This window comes from Oxyura jamaicensis, chromosome 1, assembly GCF_011077185.1.
Source record: "Oxyura jamaicensis isolate SHBP4307 breed ruddy duck chromosome 1, BPBGC_Ojam_1.0, whole genome shotgun sequence".
In the NCBI taxonomy this organism is placed as follows: domain Eukaryota; kingdom Metazoa; phylum Chordata; class Aves; order Anseriformes; family Anatidae; genus Oxyura; species Oxyura jamaicensis.
This window is the reverse complement of record NC_048893.1, coordinates 170,878,085-170,897,240: the sequence shown is the minus strand read 5'-3', so window position 1 is coordinate 170,897,240 and position 19,156 is coordinate 170,878,085. Positions and strand designations below refer to the sequence as shown.

Sequence of the window (19,156 nt, the reverse complement as noted above, 5' to 3'; positions counted from 1 at the left end):
GAAGGGAAGGGAAGGGAAGGGAAGGGAAGGGAAGGGAAGGGAAGGGACCACTGCACTAGGAGGTTGTGATTACCCAGAGGAGAAGCTGTTGGTCCACATCACTTACCTAGAAATTTTGAGACTGCCTCAAGGGTGGTTATTGTCTTTTCTGTTTTAGATTGTACTTGGTGGTATAACAGCTATCACTTATGTCCAGTCACTTTATTTGTCACAGATTACTGACATGGAGCAGAGGAAAATACTCAAAGCATCTCCAAATATACCAGGATCACAGATTCTTATGCAGTTGAATATACTCTACAGAGTCTTTTGATATTACTGTAGATATTAATATAGCTAAAGTAAGTGGGTAGCAAGAAAAAGGCAACATTTTGGCTTCCCTGAAAAATTATGTGGTTAGAGATACTCATTTTTGTAAATACAGGGCTGGGCAAGAGGATTACCACTTAAGGTGTTACATGTATTTCTTATTTCTGAAGTAAAGTCTCCCTGGAAAGCAGACAGATTCTATGGTATTCTACCTGTGACCTGACATGTTGCTTTGCAGAGCTTAGTTTTGCAAATATATTTGAGAGCTAAAGTATGGAGTTCCACAAGATTTTGTTCTTTTAAAATCATTTGCAGCTCAGTTGTAGATGGCCATCTCATACTCACATCCCTTCTGCTGGGATTTTTTTTTCAATATATGGCTTAAGTTTCTTTAAACAAAGGAAGACCTGCAATATGAATATCCAATATCATTGCTGAATCTGCTCTGTTACATTATGAGTGCAGAGGATACTGTATCCTCTTTCGGTCACAGTGTAGAAGATAAAATGCCTTGAGCCTAATCACAGGGTAATACTTGAGTCTATGAACCTAGTAGAACCCCTAATGGCGTTAGAGTGTCTAAAGCTTAACTTTTTTATCAGAAGTTTTATCAGAACTTCACATTGTAGCTTGTACGTCTTTATGCTGTATTTTGTATGTTTTATTCTAAAGCAAACAAATATGGAAAGTTTGTCACATTGTTAAAAACTCAATCCATTTAACCTCTAATTCTCAGAAACTAGGTATGCAGAAGGTGCAGTTAAAGAAACTCATCAATACGACTAATAGAATCATTAAGGTTTCTTCATACATGCCATTAAGTCACATGTTTCAGCCTCACTGAATCAATATGTACTGCAAATTAATTTTCATGAGCTTTCTTTTCCATTCATCACTGATTTAGTAAAGTGCAAGTTCGTGGTGCCTCTGCATAATTACAGGTGTCTGTTTCAATTTTACTAGACAAGTTATAATTAATATGTAAATCCTTTTCTTTCTTCTGTAGGGGAGAAGCATGTTGGTATTTCAAAGAGCAATATGTGAGCTGTGGGGCAGTGACAGGATAAATATAAGGAGAGTTCATTTGTGTATGTGCTGAGGAAAGTAAATGACAAGCTTCACTGTCCGTTACTACTAACAAAATTGTGCAAAGTTATGCATCAGGAGGCTGCTTCAGAAATGGCAGAAACTGAGGCATAAATGGTTACAGGACATGGGAATAGAGAACAAATTGTTGTCCTGTAGGCAGGCACAGTAGCAAAATCACACACAAGAATTAAAAAAAAAAAAAAAAAAAAAATGGGGGGGGGGGGGGGGGAAGGAGATTGGGGAACTGCAGATGTTTAGTCTGGAGAAGACGAGGCTCAGGGGAGACCTTATTGCTCTCTACAACTACCTCAAAGGAAGGTGTGGGGAGCTGGGGGTCAGCCTCTTCTCGCACATAACTAGTGATAGGATTAGAGGGAATGGCCTCAAATTGTGCCAGGGAAGGTTTAGATTAGAAATTAGGAGACATTTCTTCTCAGAAAGAGCAGTCAGGCATTGGAACAGGTTGCCCAGGGAGGTGGTGGCATCACTGTCCCTGGGAGTGTTTAAGGAAAGGTTTGAGATGGTGCTTAGGGACATGGTTTAGTGGGTGACATAGGTAGAAGGGGGATGGTTGGACCATATGATATTGGAGATCTTTTCTAACTAATGATTCTATGATTCTATTCTTGCTATCTTAACAATCTGAACACAGAGCTACAAACTTTGTCTTAAGTATGCCAGATGAAAAAGTTTTTAAAAATACATACTTCTGAGGGTCATACAGCTGCTAGTTTTTGAGTTAAATCTGCTACATGAGCGATGCACACTTCATTCTTCTATAAGCGCCATTATGCTGATACAAATGAAGTTTCATGTCTCCAGTCTGCAAGAAACTCCACTTAATTGGGCTGCTGTACCCACGTAAAGCCAAAGGTCTGATGAAAGTCTTGGTTAAGGAAATTGCCCTGGAGCTAGGAGGGGGAAATTGAATTGTTCACACAAAAGAATTTGGTTATGAGAGCTTTTCTTCAGCCACTTGGGTCTGTCAGGGTTAGCTATCAGAGATATCAAGTCTGTTTTTTTGTTTTGTTTTGTTTTGTTGTTTTTGTTTTTTATCAAATAAACCCTGTACATGACTGAAGCTTTCAAACCTTTTGCTCAACCACAATACTATCCTACAAATACAAGCATCGTGTTTTTTTTTTTTTTTTTTTTTAGAAGTGGAGAATATCTTCTAGCCGTGAGACTTCAATACTGAGCATACAGTTTAGAGCGGCATTCGTGAAAGATCACCTGCTTCACAGGATTACAGTAGAAATTATCCATATAAATTGCTTGTTTATTGCAACAGCTGGGAAAAGCTTATGTCTGAGCTTCACTATACAGCTCAAATCATGTTCAGAAACCCTCATAAGGGAAGACTGCTAGGGCATAGCTGGACTAAGAACTCATAGTACTATGAATCCATGGGGTTCACTTTCTGATACACTGGAGAAGAAAGGGTGAATTGAAGTCTGTGGAAAAGCACTAATTTGTTGCTGGATCTCTTTTTTTTCTTTTTTTCTTTATTTTTATTTATTATTTTTTTTTTTGAAAAAGCTCCTATTGCTCCTGGGGGAACAGTATTCAGGCCGACCACTTTCCACTTTGATAAGAGACATTATTGGGTATTCTTAGGGTTTAGAAGTGTTCCCAAACACCTTGCTGCGCAACAACAACAAAAAAAAACTTAAAAACCTGTTCCTAGAAAACACTTGTTGAAACCCTGGGTATCAGCTTTTTACCTGGAATGTGCAGTTTCTGTGGGTTCATATGCAGTTTACTGTCTAAATACTTGAGATATGTCCTGGGGAGCTGGATGGTTGTAAAGACCCGCACTGCCCTGTTTGCTTATTTGTCAAATCCTCAGGCAAGGAGAACTTTGCTATTATTGGTTACCCCTGAAAAAAGAGAGGGGGTGAGAGGGTGGGGAGGGAAAGAGAGAGCAAAATAATTGCTGAACTGGGAATGCAAACTATCAGAAAGATTATACTAGCTTGTCTATAACTGCAACAAAAAGTAGATGAGTAGATTTGACTGCAAAGAATTAGACAACCATCTATGATACTTGTAACATGAATTTTCTAGCCTTCAGTCTTTGCTACACAGGAATTCCTTGACCCCAAACCAGTTTTCATGTTTTCACTGTGTCTCAGGGGATTTATCCTCTGTGAACTTGTTCAGTCTCTCCTGAAATACATAAAAACTTTAAACATCTTGTGACAGGGAATTTTATACTTCAACCATACATTTTATAAAGAACCTATCAATTCTTAACACAGACTAGGCTGAGGTAAATAAGTAAATAGCATAAATAATGTTATTTATACATACACAAAAAAGGAATGTTTTGTTTTGCTGCACATCACAGAAACAAAATAGAAACATAGGAGAGGAAGCGTATTAAAAGTACAATTAATCTACTAGATTAAGTAGGAAATTCTTTATCTTATCTTTATCTTTATCTACCTTTATCATTTTAAATGATCATAGACTTTCCTGAGACAAAACTCTCATAAATCTTTCTTTATATCTTTCTTTGTATACTTTACAACTCAGATAGAACATCGCCCTGGAGAGAGAAACTGTACTCTTTAAAGTCCATCCAGTTGTCTGTATGTATTTAACCTTTTTCCCCCAGAGAAGTTTATTTCTTAGTTTTCTGAGAGAGAATCCACCTATTCTCAATTAGAATAGACACTGATTCACTTCCTTGATCTTTTAGAAATGCAGATGTCTCCTCCTTAGAAGAGATATCATCTCATTGACTGACCAGTTAGCCTCACTTTATAAAATTATTCCCCTTTGTGTCATGACTTAATGCACATGCATTGCTCTAATTCTAAATCTCATTTAATGTTCTCAAAGATAAAACCACAAATTTTTCAATTACATTTCAAAGTTCCTGTAAATATTAATTTGTTAGTATCTTTAGTTACCATGTACAAAGACTACTCCGTGCAATAAGCATCTATGTAAACCTGGCTCAGTGCTCCTGGAGCTGTATGCAAATCTTTAGTTTTATGTTAAGTATGAATTTATGTGCATAATTTGTGGTCCTCCAGAATCAATAAGGGTACAAGTGCTTTACAGCCTGATTACTATTGTTGAACATATATAAATGTGTACATGTATTTGCAATATATCAATAACAACTATTTAATATTGGGTAAATATTAACACCACATTCATGAAGTTTAGAAGTTCCTATTAGCAGAGAAATCCATAAATAATTTTTCAAAGAGCTGAAATATAATTGGGAATGTCTATTATAACTTGAATATATTATGCCAATGAAATTTGGAGGCTCTTAAACAAGTTGTATAGTCATTCATATTGATAGTATGAACATCAATTGCTGCTTTTTTAACTGTTATATCCAAAAATAAATTGATTTGAAATTTAAAACAGCATATTATAGAGCATAAAATAAACATTTGCTGGTATAGTTAGAAAAAACAACCAACAACAACAACAACAAAAAACTATTATGCCATAATAACACTCCACTGAAAAAGGACTACATTCTAAAAAATATTCTGCATTTGGAATTCCAGGTAATTTTTCCAAGATCATTCTCTCTCTTGCTCTGTCACCATTGAGTAGCATGATATGCAGAAGTGTCTAAGTGTGTCTGTCCCAGTTAATATGTTTGAGACCTGAGCTTCTTTCCAAATCTGCCTCCATATTTTGAATTTTCAGTGTTGGATGAGACTGAGAATCAGGATCTGAATCTTTCATGTAATGTCATACAATATTAGTGTTGACATTCCAATAGATTAATATATACCTCATATGGAAAAAAAAATCTAGCTTGTAAAACTTGTGAAAACAGTCATCTTGGTCTAAGATGAATCAATACAATTTTGATGCTTATTTCAGGTTAAACAAATTTTGTGGATAACATAATTTGGAATATCAAAATATTCTGACTCATAATTTTCAAAAAGATGTTTGTCTCCACATTAAAAAAAAAAAAAGAAGAAAAAAGAAAGATGAAAAAAAAAATGTTCCTGTTTTCTTTTCAATTGTCTTCTTCGATTTTCACTATTATCAAGCAAAATTGGAAGAAGAAAAAAGTGAAAACATTAAATATGTAAATTGCATAGAATAATGTTTTTAAATAAGAAAATTTTAAAAAGGACTAGTAATTAATCTATTAGAAGATTTTAAAAATTCAGAATATTTCATATGTTTTTCCTTATTACTAATCAGCTTTATTAAATGCCTTGCTGGATCAAGCTCAGCATATATACAGTTTAAGTCAGACTCTGGATACACATTGATTAATACTGGAATTACAGAAATGTTAGATTTTTAATATTATTATTATTATTTTTTATCAAAGTGAAAAACTGAAGGAGTGTGAAGCTCTGACATATAAGCTTGAAGTTTTTATGACAAAGTACATCCTATCCCCCCACCATAAAACTTATTCTGATGAAACAGTTTATCTACAATCCTTCTAAATCATTTGTTTGCATCATCATAAGATAGTATTTTCCTGTGATGTCTCATATGTATGATAGAAATCAATTAAGTTTAACCAGCATAAAATCACTAGTCTGCAGTCAGAGGCAACCCAAACAAAACAAGGATCTCAAAAAGAAGACCTGACATACTAGGCATTGGTCAAATTGTTAAGAAATGTCTATAGAAAGAGAACAGTACTTAGCTTCATAAGTAATAAATGCCAGAATAGTGATTGAATCATGATGATATTTGTAATCATGAGTATATGCATGCACAGCTTTCCATAAACTTAATCTGATCAGTACGTGAAAATACCAAATCTGGTGAAATATAAACTAAAGTATGAAAATTAAAATCACTTTAGCTACTTCAGGTAATATCAACAAGTATTCTCAGCAGGGCTCTTAGTAAAAATTATTATTTTAAGTGAATATAAGATGAAGTAACTACCAATTGAATAATGCATAGATTCTGTTGCACTTGATCAGCCTTTCATTGTTCATGGTAATTTAAACATACAGTTTAAAGTATTTCAAAAGCAATTGAAATTACTGGCATCTAAAAGAACCTGATGCTTTTCAAGCCCCAAAGAAATATATAAACCACTAGACATGAAGAATAATAGTTTTCTTATCATCAATATAATACTTCAGTGATGTATCAAATGAAAAGATAAAGACCAGAAAAAAATCATATGGAAATACAGAAATTCCTTTTAATGCAAATAGGACAAGTATCCGATATCCTCTATAAAACATAGTTTAGTATATGCTTTAGGAAATTAAAATCAAATTACCTGCATCATTTTTCTTCCACACACCTTTTTGCACCCATGACAGAGAGACTGGAAAACAACATTCATCTATAGTTAAAATGTTCTCAATGTTCTTATTAAGACAAATTATAACACAACTATTATATATATATATATTATAAAATAATTCACAAATAATCCAGCTCATTGGAAAGTCCTTTAATATCTTTCTACTGAATCTAATCTTGGTTAGCTGAGTTAGATCTAGAAAGAATGTAGAATCTCTAGACAGCAAACTAAAGGTTAAGAGTGACCCCAAGAAATAAACTTTGTTCTTTATATAAAAAATGGTATATAAAATTCAACAAATAATAATGAATAATGTAAAGAATGGTATATAAAGTTTAAATTGACGTAATTGTATTTAAAATTTAATATATAAACTTTATATAAAGTCACAGATTTTGAGTACAATTCACCTTTTCTTACCTACCTTTATTAAGTCCCCTTCCTAACACTTTTGAGAAGGCCATGGCTCTCTTTCTTCCATGTATTACTTACATAACGTTATGTAGTAGGAGAATGTATGCTTCTTTAGGGGTAACTGGTCAAGGATCTTTTCCAAGGCACAATGGATATGGAAGGGAGGCAGTAGGGGGAACCAAGTTTGTTCAACAACACTAATTTAAGAGGGCATGTGAGAATATAGGAATGTTTGTACCAGCAGGGTCATCTACTTGAAGAATTCCAAGTTGGGAGACAATGATAAGAAACAAACCTCTCTCACAGTAGTCAGTGGGCTGTCAAACTACAGGTGCCATTTCCAGGAAGATCAACCTCGACTTGGCAGCTGACAAGGGTAATTGTGGCCAAGTAATGCCTGGCTTGGGAGGGTGAAGGAAACTCCAGAGCTCGGCAAACCCATGGGGATGTGCAGGGACAAAGGAAAGTAGGAGTAATAAAGAGGGAGGTTGGTAGAAAAGGGTATAAGAAAATGTAAGAGGCTTGTATATACAAAAGGTATAATAGTATGCTCGTCAGGATGATCCCTGCATCTGATCACTGCAGTCTGTCCCATCTTCTCATATTTTTTCAATAAATCTTTTCATGAACTCTCTCTTCCATGCATATGTGTGCTGCAATGACTAGACAGCAGCTGCTGTCAAGACAAATATATGTGTGAGTGAAGGTTGGTGCCAGCTATTAGAGTCAGGCCAGGGGAGTTGCCACTGCTAGCCTGTGTTGTCAGCTACTGGAGCAAGTAGGGGTCTAAGTATCAATAGTTAGAGGGCCCTCTCTGGACCTAGGATGGTTCCACAGATTTGGGGCCTGGAGGGCCAGCCCACCAGTACTGGGGGACTGGTAGGAGTGGCCTGGATGCCAACTACTGGAGTCAGACCAGGGTTGTAGGTCCCTCTAGCCTGTGGTGCCTGGTACTGGATTGAGTGGGTTCCTGGCATCAACTACTGAGCTGAGTGGCATCTTCTACTCTCAACCATTGGGGTTGGATCAGTATGTGTTCACAAGACCAGCTACTTGGGGGTCATGTCAACAGCTTCCAGCACAAGCCCAGTTCAACTGCTCTGGGTATAGTGGTGGTAGCAGAACTGTTGGACCAAATGATCTTGCAGGTCTTTTCCAACCTTATTGATTCTATGATTCTGAGATTGTCATGAATGAGGCAAGTGCTGGGCTCTGCACCGGTATATGGAGTGGGAACATGGGTTGCAGCCCATGTGCCTGATGCCAGCTGCTGGGGGCAGCATCTGTCTGCACCTTCCCCAAATACTGTGTGTGTGGCTTGTACACATGTATTTGCTAGCAAGTAGGCAGCTGAATTCCAACACAACTGCTTTCTTTCTCCCCTTCCTCAAAGGGAAAGAGGCAGAAAATACAATGGAAAGGGCTCATGAGGACAGGGAGATCACTCAACAATTATAGTCACGAGCAAGACAGACTCAGCATAGGAAGGTTAATATAATATGTTGCCTATCACTAGCGCACTAGAACCGTGAGAAACTAAAAACACCTTCCCTCCATTCACTCTCTTCTACCTCCTCCCCCAGAGGGGTACAGGGGAACAGGTAATGGGGGCTGCTGTGAGTCCCTAACACTTCATCTCTGGCACTCCTTCACAGTCACTCTCTGCCCCTGCTCCATGTGGGGTCCCTCCCATGGGATGCCATCCTTACCGAACTGATCCTGTAGGGACTGCCCACAGGCAGCAGCTCTTCAAGAACTGCTCAAACATGGGTCTGTAGCACATCCCCCAGGAGGAAACTGCTCCAGCACGGGTCCCCCACGGGCGGCAGCTCCCCCCAGACTTTCTGCTCCTGTGCGGGCTCCTCTCCACAGGCTGCAGCTCCAGTCCAGGGCCTGCTTCTGCAGGGGCTCTCCATGGGCCGCAGCCTCCTCCAGGTCACATCCACCTGCTCCACTGGGGACTCCTTCACGGGTTGCAGCGTGGAGATCTGCTCCATGTGGGACCCCTGGGCTGCAGGGGGAAAGCCTGCTCCACCAGGGGCCTCTCCACAGGCCGCAGGGGAACTGCTGCTCTGGTGCCTGGAGCACCTCCTGCCCCTCTTCTGCACTGACCTTGGGGTATGCAGGGCTGGTTCTCACTCCTTGCTCTCTCAGCTGCTGTCACACAGCATATTTTCCCTTTCTTAAATGTGCTCACAGAGGCAGAAACAAATGAGCTTACTTGCTCAGCTCTGGACAGCGGCAGGTCCCTTTGGAGCCTGCTGGAGCTTGCTCATATGTAACACGGGGCAGCTTCTGGGCTATTCTCACAGAGGGCACAACTGCAGCACTCCTGCTCCAAAAATCTTGCCATGTAAACCCAATACATACTGGGTACTATCAGAGGGACTTGCAAATGTGGTGTGCTTGAGGGGTGAGTGTGTATGTGCTACATGTTTGCAGCAAACTTCAAGCTGGACCACCTGGTGAGTAGATGACCTGTGAATTGGGTAAGGGGCCCAGGATCTGGCTGGGGGTTGCTGCATGGGACGAACAGCCGTTCTAGTACTTGAGGGATCTGGGCAGTCATGCTGGATGGACAGAGGGGCTCTATCAGTACTTGAGGGATCTGCAAATGCATGTGTGCTTGTGAACCTAGAGTGCTCTGTGTGCTAGTGAACTTCTCTCTCTACCATCTGGAGAGGGGGAAGGCAGTTCAGCTGTCTATGTTTATGTGAATACTGTGTGCAAGTGCTGTTGAAGACAGCCCTTGACCAGGGTAGCCTTTGTGGTTGGTCTTGTAAATGTCCTGTCTTTGTGTAAATGTCTTTGTGTGTCTGTGCATTTCTGGTGTATGTGCTCAGCTTTGCTCCCTGTTGAATCTGCAAAGGGGAAAGCAGCAGCCACGTCTTCCTGCCTGGGCAGAGACCCCAGATCTCCATGCACTGGGTTAGGCCCCAGTGGCTGGGCAGGAGCAGTCCTGAGCTGTAACAGCTGGAGGAGACATCCACACTCTTCACCTTGCTACTGTGATAAATGATTGAGTCTCAAATAGAATTCCAATTAAAGTTAGCAATTTATTAGAGGAATAAAAGCAAGCAAACAGCGCTGGGTGTGCCGGAAGTCTCTGCTCCACCATGACGCACACCCCACAGTTCCCATTCTGGGCTTATATCCCCTCTAGTATTGCATATTCATTAGTGGCCGTGTCCTCCTTCGAGCATGCCTTCTTTATCTTCTGGAATCTTCTCAAATCTTCTTGACCCCAGACCACGTGCATGCTCAGCCCCCCCCCCCCCGCCCCCCCAGTCTTCCACCTAGCAACAACTCTGGTCAAGGCTGTTCCTGTCAGGTGACCATTGCAGAACACACGAACTATATACATACATTAACCACCGAATGTAAGAACCATATACATACATTGATCACCAAACAATAACTATATACATACATTAACCATCTCCATTTCTTCAGTCTTGTGGTTATACAAGGATGTATAAGACAGTCACATTTTATCATGTAGCCCTAGCATTGCTCTACATTGACATGAATCAGATGAACACATCTCACACTACCTTGCTTAACGATATAGTATATAGTTGTGTTAATATTTATATATAAATGTGTTATATTAATACAGTGGAATTATTCACTAAAATAACAAAATCAAAATATAAATAAATTATAAATAACATAGAAGTGTACAATATAGGAAACAATAGAGAAAGAAAAAATATATTTTGAGTAAATTAAGTTTGCTATCAAGTACTTTTTTTTTTTCTTTTTTTTTTTTCCCCCTTCCCTCCTTCAGAAGATTTATAAACCCTTCTCTCTAAGATATGGACTAGAGGAATTTACACATATAGATGCAAGTTACTCTGTCTAAACCAATAATTTTGACTACTAGAAGCTTACAATTTATTAATTTGATTACTTAGCGTTTTTGGAATTCAGGCCAACTCTTTACATTCTTAAATACAAATTTAGGAGATTAATTGCAGACACTTACTCCTGAAAATGTGAACTCAGATTCCAATGTTAGAAGTAAGCAATTACACTTACCTAAAATGTTCAGACAAAACTCCTAAGCAATTTCTGCCTCAACCAAATAGATGTTTGGACATCTTCCTTAAATGTAAAGAATTAAACTGTTGTAAAAATGAATGATGACATACAGTTTGTCACAGAAGTATCCAGCAAATCAGTTCAGACTCATTCCAAGAGCAAGCAGTATGTTCAACTGCTAAGAACAAACATTTAACAGAGTCAGGGCAAAGAAAGGGGAGCTATGTCCAATCATTTAAACAATTGCTAGAGCATTTGCCTCAAAAGCTGAAAGCAGAATGCTACTTTAGGTAGTTTGTGCATACAAACTGTATGAATTCTATCCAAGTACATGTGAGCTTGAAATCACGTCCTCAAAAAGGTTCTTGTCTTGTGAGATACCTTGAAGGAGGCTATCTGATCTGTTGGAGCTCAGCTGAAGACTAAACTACCAGAAGGTGGAGCTGTAAGGTTCTGCCTCTTTGTCTCTGTTTCATTGCTGTTTTAAATGCAGCAATAGCCTCACATAGAATTCAGATACAGTCACAGAGCTTTATCCAAAACCCGGGATCTGCTCCTTTTGCTCCTGAGTCAGATTTCCTCTCACTGGCTCCTCATTTCATTTTCTAATTCTGATACATCCATATAATCTCAAGAGGAAGGTTGGCATTAGTTTTGTCCAAGGTGTATTTGTACTTAGTCATTAAAATACTCTCCTCAAATGTAGGCTTAACCTCTTCAGTGCTGAAAAAAAAAAAAAAAAAAAAAAAAAAAAAAAAAAAAAAAAAAAAAAACTAGAAACCTATCTTCCAATCCCCAGAAATAAGTAATCATTTATGCAAAAAGCCGATTGGTATGTTCCCATTTTTGGAAGACAGACTGGATACAAACTGGATAAAGACATCTCAGATTTCTTATTCATTTAATTTAATAGAAGTCAATAAAATACTCCTGGAAATTATGGTTATGACTTTCCACAGATGAGTAAAGGCATCTGACTAGTCTTTCTGTCCCTGGCAAATTAAAAACCCTTAAAACAACCTTTTTTCCTTCCACTATGCATAACTTATTTTCAGATCCAGTTTATCTGCTGTGCTAGTGAAACTTCTTACGGGGAATCACATATCACAACAGTCTGGGAAGCAGTGTTGGAAGGAAAGGGAAGATGGTCCACTTAAGCCAGCATTGGCACAGAATAGTGCAATGGTATCCTAATGGGTAAGACTGTAATACAGTCTGGATTTCTGTCAAATTTGTGATTTCAATTTTATGTGTTCAGTCCAAGAAATGACTTTACCTTTTTCAAATGATTGCATATATTTTCCAGTAAGTATACAGATATATGTCAATAAAAGATCCTGAAAACACAGAGACTAGAGACAGTCTGTGGGCTAAAACTACAGACTGTTTTCCAAGCATGTTCATAAAGTTTCCCTTTTTATTCTCTGAGCTACTTCTGTGCATTTTCCTGTAGGAAGAAGTGAGCAAACCCATTACTTTCTGTGTACAGCCCACTTAAGTCTATAATTAGCCTTCTTTCTCTAAATAGGTGGCAGTTTTAAGACAAGCTTACAATGGTACTTTAAAATATTGCTTCATATCAATCTTATGGTGAGAAACAATTTGAATTACTAGGTTATTTTAGTAATTTTGTCTGGAATTAAGTATTTAAAGGCATACTTAAGCCTAACATCTTACACTTCACACACAAAAAACAAACAAACAAATAAACAAACAACAACAACAACAAAAACACCTTAATTGGTAGCTATATTTGGGGCCAGAAGAGAGAGAGAAAGAAGTTGTTGTTGTTGTTGTTGTTGTTGTTGTTGTTTTAAGAGAGAAAAACAATCTAGTATGAATTCTTGTGCTGAGTTTAAGTGTCCATGTTTTAGTAGCAGGGGTGCTGTAGAGAGCCCTCTGTGAGGGAAGGCTAGGGCTGCCCCATGCTGGACATAGTGGTAGCAGCCAACTCTAACAGCCCTGGCTTATGGCATGGCTTGTCCCAGAAGCCGAGATGGAGGAAAACATATTTAAGAAAGGGCAGAAAACACTACACAAGCAAAAGTGAGGAACAGCAGAAAACGAGTAAGAAACAGAGTGAACACTAAGGACAGAGAAGATGAAGGAGGTGATCCATGGCACTCGACTAGATGATCTGCTGCAGCCCCATGCCAAAGTGGAGGTATATTTCTGAAGGAACTCCAGCCATGGAGGAACTCACACAGCAGTAAAGAAAAAGAAGTGGCAGAGAGGAACCACAGTGTACTGACCCCACTATTCTCCCTGTACCAGCCAGGGGTAGAGGAGTTGGAAGTCATGCTGAGACTGGGAAAGGGGAGAGGAAATGTGCTGTTTTAACACCTTTTTGTTTCTCACTATTTAATTGGCAATAAATTTTAAATTTTCCTAATCTGAGTCTGTTTCGCCTACAACAGTAATTAGCAAGCAATCTCCCTGTCTCTGTCTAGAACCATGAGCTTTCTCATTTTATTTTCTCCCCCTGTCCTGATGACAAGGGGAAGTGATTGAGCAGCTGGGTGGGAGTTTGGTTATTGACAAAGACTAACTCACCATAATTCTTCATACTTGTCTTATGGCACATTTCTATACAAAAGGAATATCTGTCATTCCTTATTTTGCGTTTAAATTTTCTCTTCTTTTAATTAATATTAAAATATTTTTGTTGTTGTTGTGTTTTGTTTTTTTTTTTTTTTTCAATTTTCTGTTACTAATGTTCATTTTCAAATTATGATCCTTCTGCAAACTTAACTCTAAATTGTATGTAGGTAGAAATCCTTAGAGTTAGATAAATGTGAATTGGAAACATTTTAACAGTTTTAAAACCCTGATATCCCGTATATTTAAAGTGGAAGACTGACAGCACTCTACAGATTCTAAAACAAAACAGATTTTCAAGCTCCTTTCTGTATAAGTCTCTATAAAAATATATTTATCTGATCTTAACAGACTAAAATTACTTTATTGCTTTCAAGTTGGTAATAATTTCACAGATCATCCCTGAGCTGAAAGCAATACACTTTCTATACAAACAACAGTATAATTCATGCTCAACACCAGCACCCTCAAAGTACACTTGTAACATAATACTACACTGAAAGATCTATCCTTTATCTAATTCGTATTCTAAAATTATAGAAAAATAAGAAAGATACATTTACCGGAAGGTTAAAGTAAGAGTCCACTTACTGGAAGAAGTATAAAGAAGGGCTACTACATTAGGGAATGAAAAATCTTTCATGCAAAAAGGAGGTTAAACGAGATAGGCTGAGAGCTAATATGAACTGTTCACATGCCCTTCAAAAGGACTGCTGTCTAAACATTTCAAGGGAACTTGAACAGACTTCAAAAGAGCCCAGAGAAAAGCCTTTTGCCTTTTTTTTTTTTTTCCATATCGAAGGAGTCACCTTAAGATCAAGATGAGTAGAGGAATGTGGAAAGTCATAGGAGTAATTCATCACAGTAGTGAGGTTCTGGAACAGCTTTTCACAATAAATAAATAATATATATTTTTAAAATAGCATAACATGGCTGGTTTATAGAAAAAAATATATAAAGAAGATAACTTATCAATGTGTGCAAATATCTGAAGGAAGGGTGAAAAAAGGATGGAGCCATATTTTTTTTTTCAGTGGTACCCAGTGCTAGGACAAGAGATAGTGGGCACACACTGGAACAGAAAAGGTTCTGTCTAAACATCAGGAAACAGTCCTTTACTGTGAGGGTGACCAAGCACTGGAACAGATTGACCAGAGACACTCTGGAGTCTTCTCCTTGGAGATCTTCAAAAGCCTTCTGAAATTGGTCCTAGGCAATCTGCTCTAGGAGTCCCTTATAGAAGAGGGTGATTGGACCAGACAACCTTCAGAGGTTTCTTCCAACCTCTTTAACAATTCTGTGATTCTGTGGTATCTGTTCACTTGCACTCAGTGGCTCAAAGGGCCCTTTCTTTAAAATTCCTTTTTGATTTATAAAGTTTTTTGAAAATCTAGACTTCTTCATGTACACTGGCAATCTTAGTGAACATGACTCACAGAGAAAGGGTTAGCAATCTGTCCTTAGTTCACTTTTAAAGCAGATTATTACATCATCAGCAAACATTGCTCTCTGTTCTATTTCAGATCAGTATGCAAACTGTATTACACTTTTTTCTTCTTTAAATCACAATGCCTTAATTTAGCTAAACTTCAAGAAATAGATTTATTCTCTTGGAAAGAAAATGGATAATTAAATCTTCCTTGAAAATGATTAAGTCTTATTGAAAAAAAAAAAAAAATCTAGTGAGAAACATCTAATTGTAATTGACTAAAAGTGCTTCATTGAGAGAAAATAGATCAAAACATTTGGCATGCACAGCTGAGATCAGCCAAAAAAGAAAAATCTAGTACTTGGATGAGAGACAGACACCCACACAGAATAAGTCACCTTTAATCTATTGTCTATCTTCAAGCACATGACAGCACATATTACTAGGAATGATACTGCAAAATCACCATGCCCCTATAATTTCAGTACTTGCTCACATGAGGTGTGGAGTCTATTAGTGCTTACCTTAAAACACATCTAAAAATAGCAGAAGAAAAGGTATATTATTTCACTTATAACTCCTATTAAAATGCCCCTCATTTTCTACAGGACAATAATAATATGCTGAATATGTTACACTCATTTGTATCGTCTTCTTTGACTTTGCTGTTGGGCAGTGTCAGGCTACTGCTGCTCTGGGAATTAGCTTACAAAGGCTGTTTTATTGCTGTTCACTGAGCACCTTCCCACTGGGACCTTTAGTGTCACCTCAGTAATGCAGCTAGCTGGCTCTAGTCCAGTGCCTAGAATCTAACATTTATTTTTGTCTTTGATTGGATTTCATTTTTTTTTTTTTTTTCATGAAATCAGTAAATAATTGCAAAAAGCTCGGCTTGAATTCTAATTTTGTAATGTTGCATATTCTGACAGGCATCAATTAAAGTTTTGGTGATGAGGTAGAATCAATGAGAGGGAGTCTCGGACAAAAAAAAAAAAAAAAAAAAAAAAAAAAAAAAAAAAAAAAAAAAAAAGGTAGTTTCTTTTTCCATTATGTTTACTTTTAAATTCGTCATGTATTTAGTAAAAGTAATAGTGTGCAGACTGATTCTAAACAAAGCGATGTTATAATGCCCAAGGCAAAAAGCATATCAGTTTCCAGATTATTGCATATTTCTGAGAGGAAAGAAGAGCTAAGTAAGGGAGGCATAGAGGGATCCTTTTTAATTTACTTTTAGTACAATCTGTATCAATTTTAAACCACTGAATTTAAAAAACATGCATGGGAACTCAATATCAGATTAAAACTAAGTATTTATTCCATGATACAGATAAACATGCATATTCTTAGAAAAGCTTTTGGATCAGTTGCCATTGGTCTCTTGATCATGCCAGAAGGCAGATATTGGACTAGATTTTGATTTTTTTACACAAATCTACATCTGAATTAAAGATGACAAAGTAATTCTGTTTATCATGGAAGCTATTAATTTGTGTCTTGCAAATGGAAGATTCTTCACTGTAGAGAAACTAGATCACGTATGGAAAGACCGACAGTCAAATGAGGTAAAGGTTTTCAGATGTTAGTGTCATTTTTTGTTTGTTTGCTTGTTTATTTCTCCCTTTGTGTTGTTTGCTTGTTTTAGATGCACCTGATTTCATATCACTTTGTAATGGGACTGCATTGCATTGCATAGGACAGCCAATGTACTTATATACATTATTCACTTCCAGTGGTCCAGAAAAGCGGTTAAAGATATATTTCACTACAACATTTTGATCTCAGTGCCAGGGAAGCTCATGGAGCAGATTATTTTGAGTGTCATCACGTGGCACTTACAGGGCAACCAGGCAATCAGTCCCAGTCAGGACGGGTTTATGAAAGGCAGGTCCTGCTTGACGAACCTGATCTCCTATGACAAAGTGACACACTTAGTAGATGAGGGAAAGGCTGTGGATGTGGTCTACCTTGATTTCAGTAAGGCTTTTGACACCATTTCCCACAACATTCTCCTCAAGAAACTGACTGCTCTTGGCTTGGGCTGGCGTATGCTTCATTGGGTTAAAAACTGGTGGAGTAGCTGGGCCCAAAGAGTTGTGGTGAATGGAGTCAAATCCAGTTGGAGGCCAGTCACTAGTGGAGTCCCCCAGGGCTCAGTACTAGGGCCAATTCTCTTTAATATCTTTATTGATGATCGGGATGAGGGGATCGAGTGCACCCTCAGCAAGTTTGCAGATGACACAAAGTTAGGTGTGTGTGTCGATCTGCTCGAGGGTAGGAAGGCTCTGCAGGAGGATCTGGATAGGCTGGACCGATGGGCCGAAGCCAACGGTATGAAGTTCAACAAGGCCAAGTGCTGTGTCCTGCACCTGGGGCACAACAACCCCAAGCAGAGCTACATGCTGGGAGATAAATCGTTGGAAAGCTGCCTGGCAGAGAAGGACCTGGGAGTATTTGAAGGGAAAGAACAACACGACTCCAGGCTGGTGTGTAGCTGAAGCATTTTATTGTCTAACCCATCTACTTGTATAGGCTTAGCGTATCTACATGCTTTTATCACACAACTTGGCAAAGTTTGCTCATTAGCCGTTATTATTGTTCACAAGGCGATCGCACAGCAGCCCTATCTCCTTTTCGTGTACTGATGAGCAACAGGCCAGATTGCACCTGTTGTTTTTGACCTTTTTGTCTCCCAGTTATACTTCCTTTATCTTCAGGCTACGTGACTTTCGCCTCATTCTGCATTTTCCTTTTCTCACTTCATCTCTGTCTCTAACATACTCCACATACTTTCTGACCGATTTCCCACAAGTATTGGTTGATAGTTGGCTGAATATGAGCCAGCAGTTTGCTCAGGTGGCCAAGAAGGAGGCCAACAGCATCCTGGCTTGTATAAGAAGCAGTGTGGCCAGCAGGTCCGGGGAAGTGATTGTCCCCCTGTACTCAGCTCTGGTGAGGCCGCACCTCGAGAAATGCGTTCAGTTTTGGGCCCCTCACTACAAGAAGGACATGGAGGTGCTCGAGCGAGTCCAGAGAAGGGCAACGAAGCTGGTGAAGGGTCTGGAGAACAAGTCTTACGAGGAGTGGCTGAGGGAGCTGGGACTGTTCAGCCTGGAGAAGAGGAGGCTCAGGGGCAACCTTATCGCACTCCACAGGTACCTTAGAGGAGGCTGTAGCGAGGTGGGGATTGGTCTGTTCTCCCACGTGCCTGGTGACAGGACAAGGGGGAATGGGCTAAAGTTGTGCCAGGGGAGGTTTAGGTTGGATATTAGGAAAAACTTCTTTACTGAACGGGTTGTTAGGCATTGGAGTAGGCTGTCCAGGGAAGTGGTTGAGTCACCATCCCTGGATGTCTTTAAAAGACATTTACATGTAGAGCTTAGTGATACGGTTTAGTGGAGGACTTGTTAGTGTTAGGTCAGAGGTTGGACTCAGTGATCTTGGAGGTCTCTTCCAACCTAGACAATTCTGTGATTCTATGATTCTGTGAACATTGACTTCATCCCAGCAAGGAGTTCGAGGAACTCCTTGTTCATCCATTCAGGCCCCTTGGTGCTTTTGTCTGACTTCCTCTTTGCTGGGATGTATCTCTCCTGAGTTTGGAGGAGGTAATCTTTGAATATTAACCAGCTTTCTTGGGCATTCTCCTGGATTGCCTATGCCCTGCTCTACTGACCCTCCAGCAGATATCAGGGTGGATGAGGCTCCCCATGGGGACCAGGGCTTGTGAACATGAGACTTCTTTTATCTGTCTGTAGAGGACTTCATCTGCTTGGTCTCCCTGATCAGGTGGCCTGCATCAGACCCTCACTATATTGTCACCTGTCCCTTCCCACCCCACCCCACCCCACCCCACCCCCACCCCCCCCGCCTTTAATCTTGACCCATAAATTCTCAGTTGGCTCCTTATCTATCCCCGGGCAAAGCTCCATGCACTCCAGCTGCTCATTGACATAGAGGGTGATGTCCCCTCTTCATCTACCTTGTCTGTCCATCCTAAA

The 19,156-nt window shown here is 39.0% G+C and overlaps 1 long non-coding RNA gene across 1 annotated transcript in view; it reads right to left on the bottom strand.

Annotated features, from left to right (window-relative positions):
- LOC118160530 overlaps positions 1 to 17,314 on the bottom strand; it is a 20,555-nt gene extending 3,241 nt beyond the window's left edge. Inside the window, exons 1-2 of the long non-coding RNA XR_004747550.1 lie at positions 16,928 to 17,314; positions 8,184 to 8,187 (exon numbers count right to left, since the gene is read on the bottom strand). This is a non-coding gene — a long non-coding RNA (uncharacterized LOC118160530). The remainder of the gene's footprint in view (positions 1 to 8,183; positions 8,188 to 16,927) is intronic.
- Between the last annotated feature and the right edge of the window lie 1,842 nt (positions 17,315 to 19,156).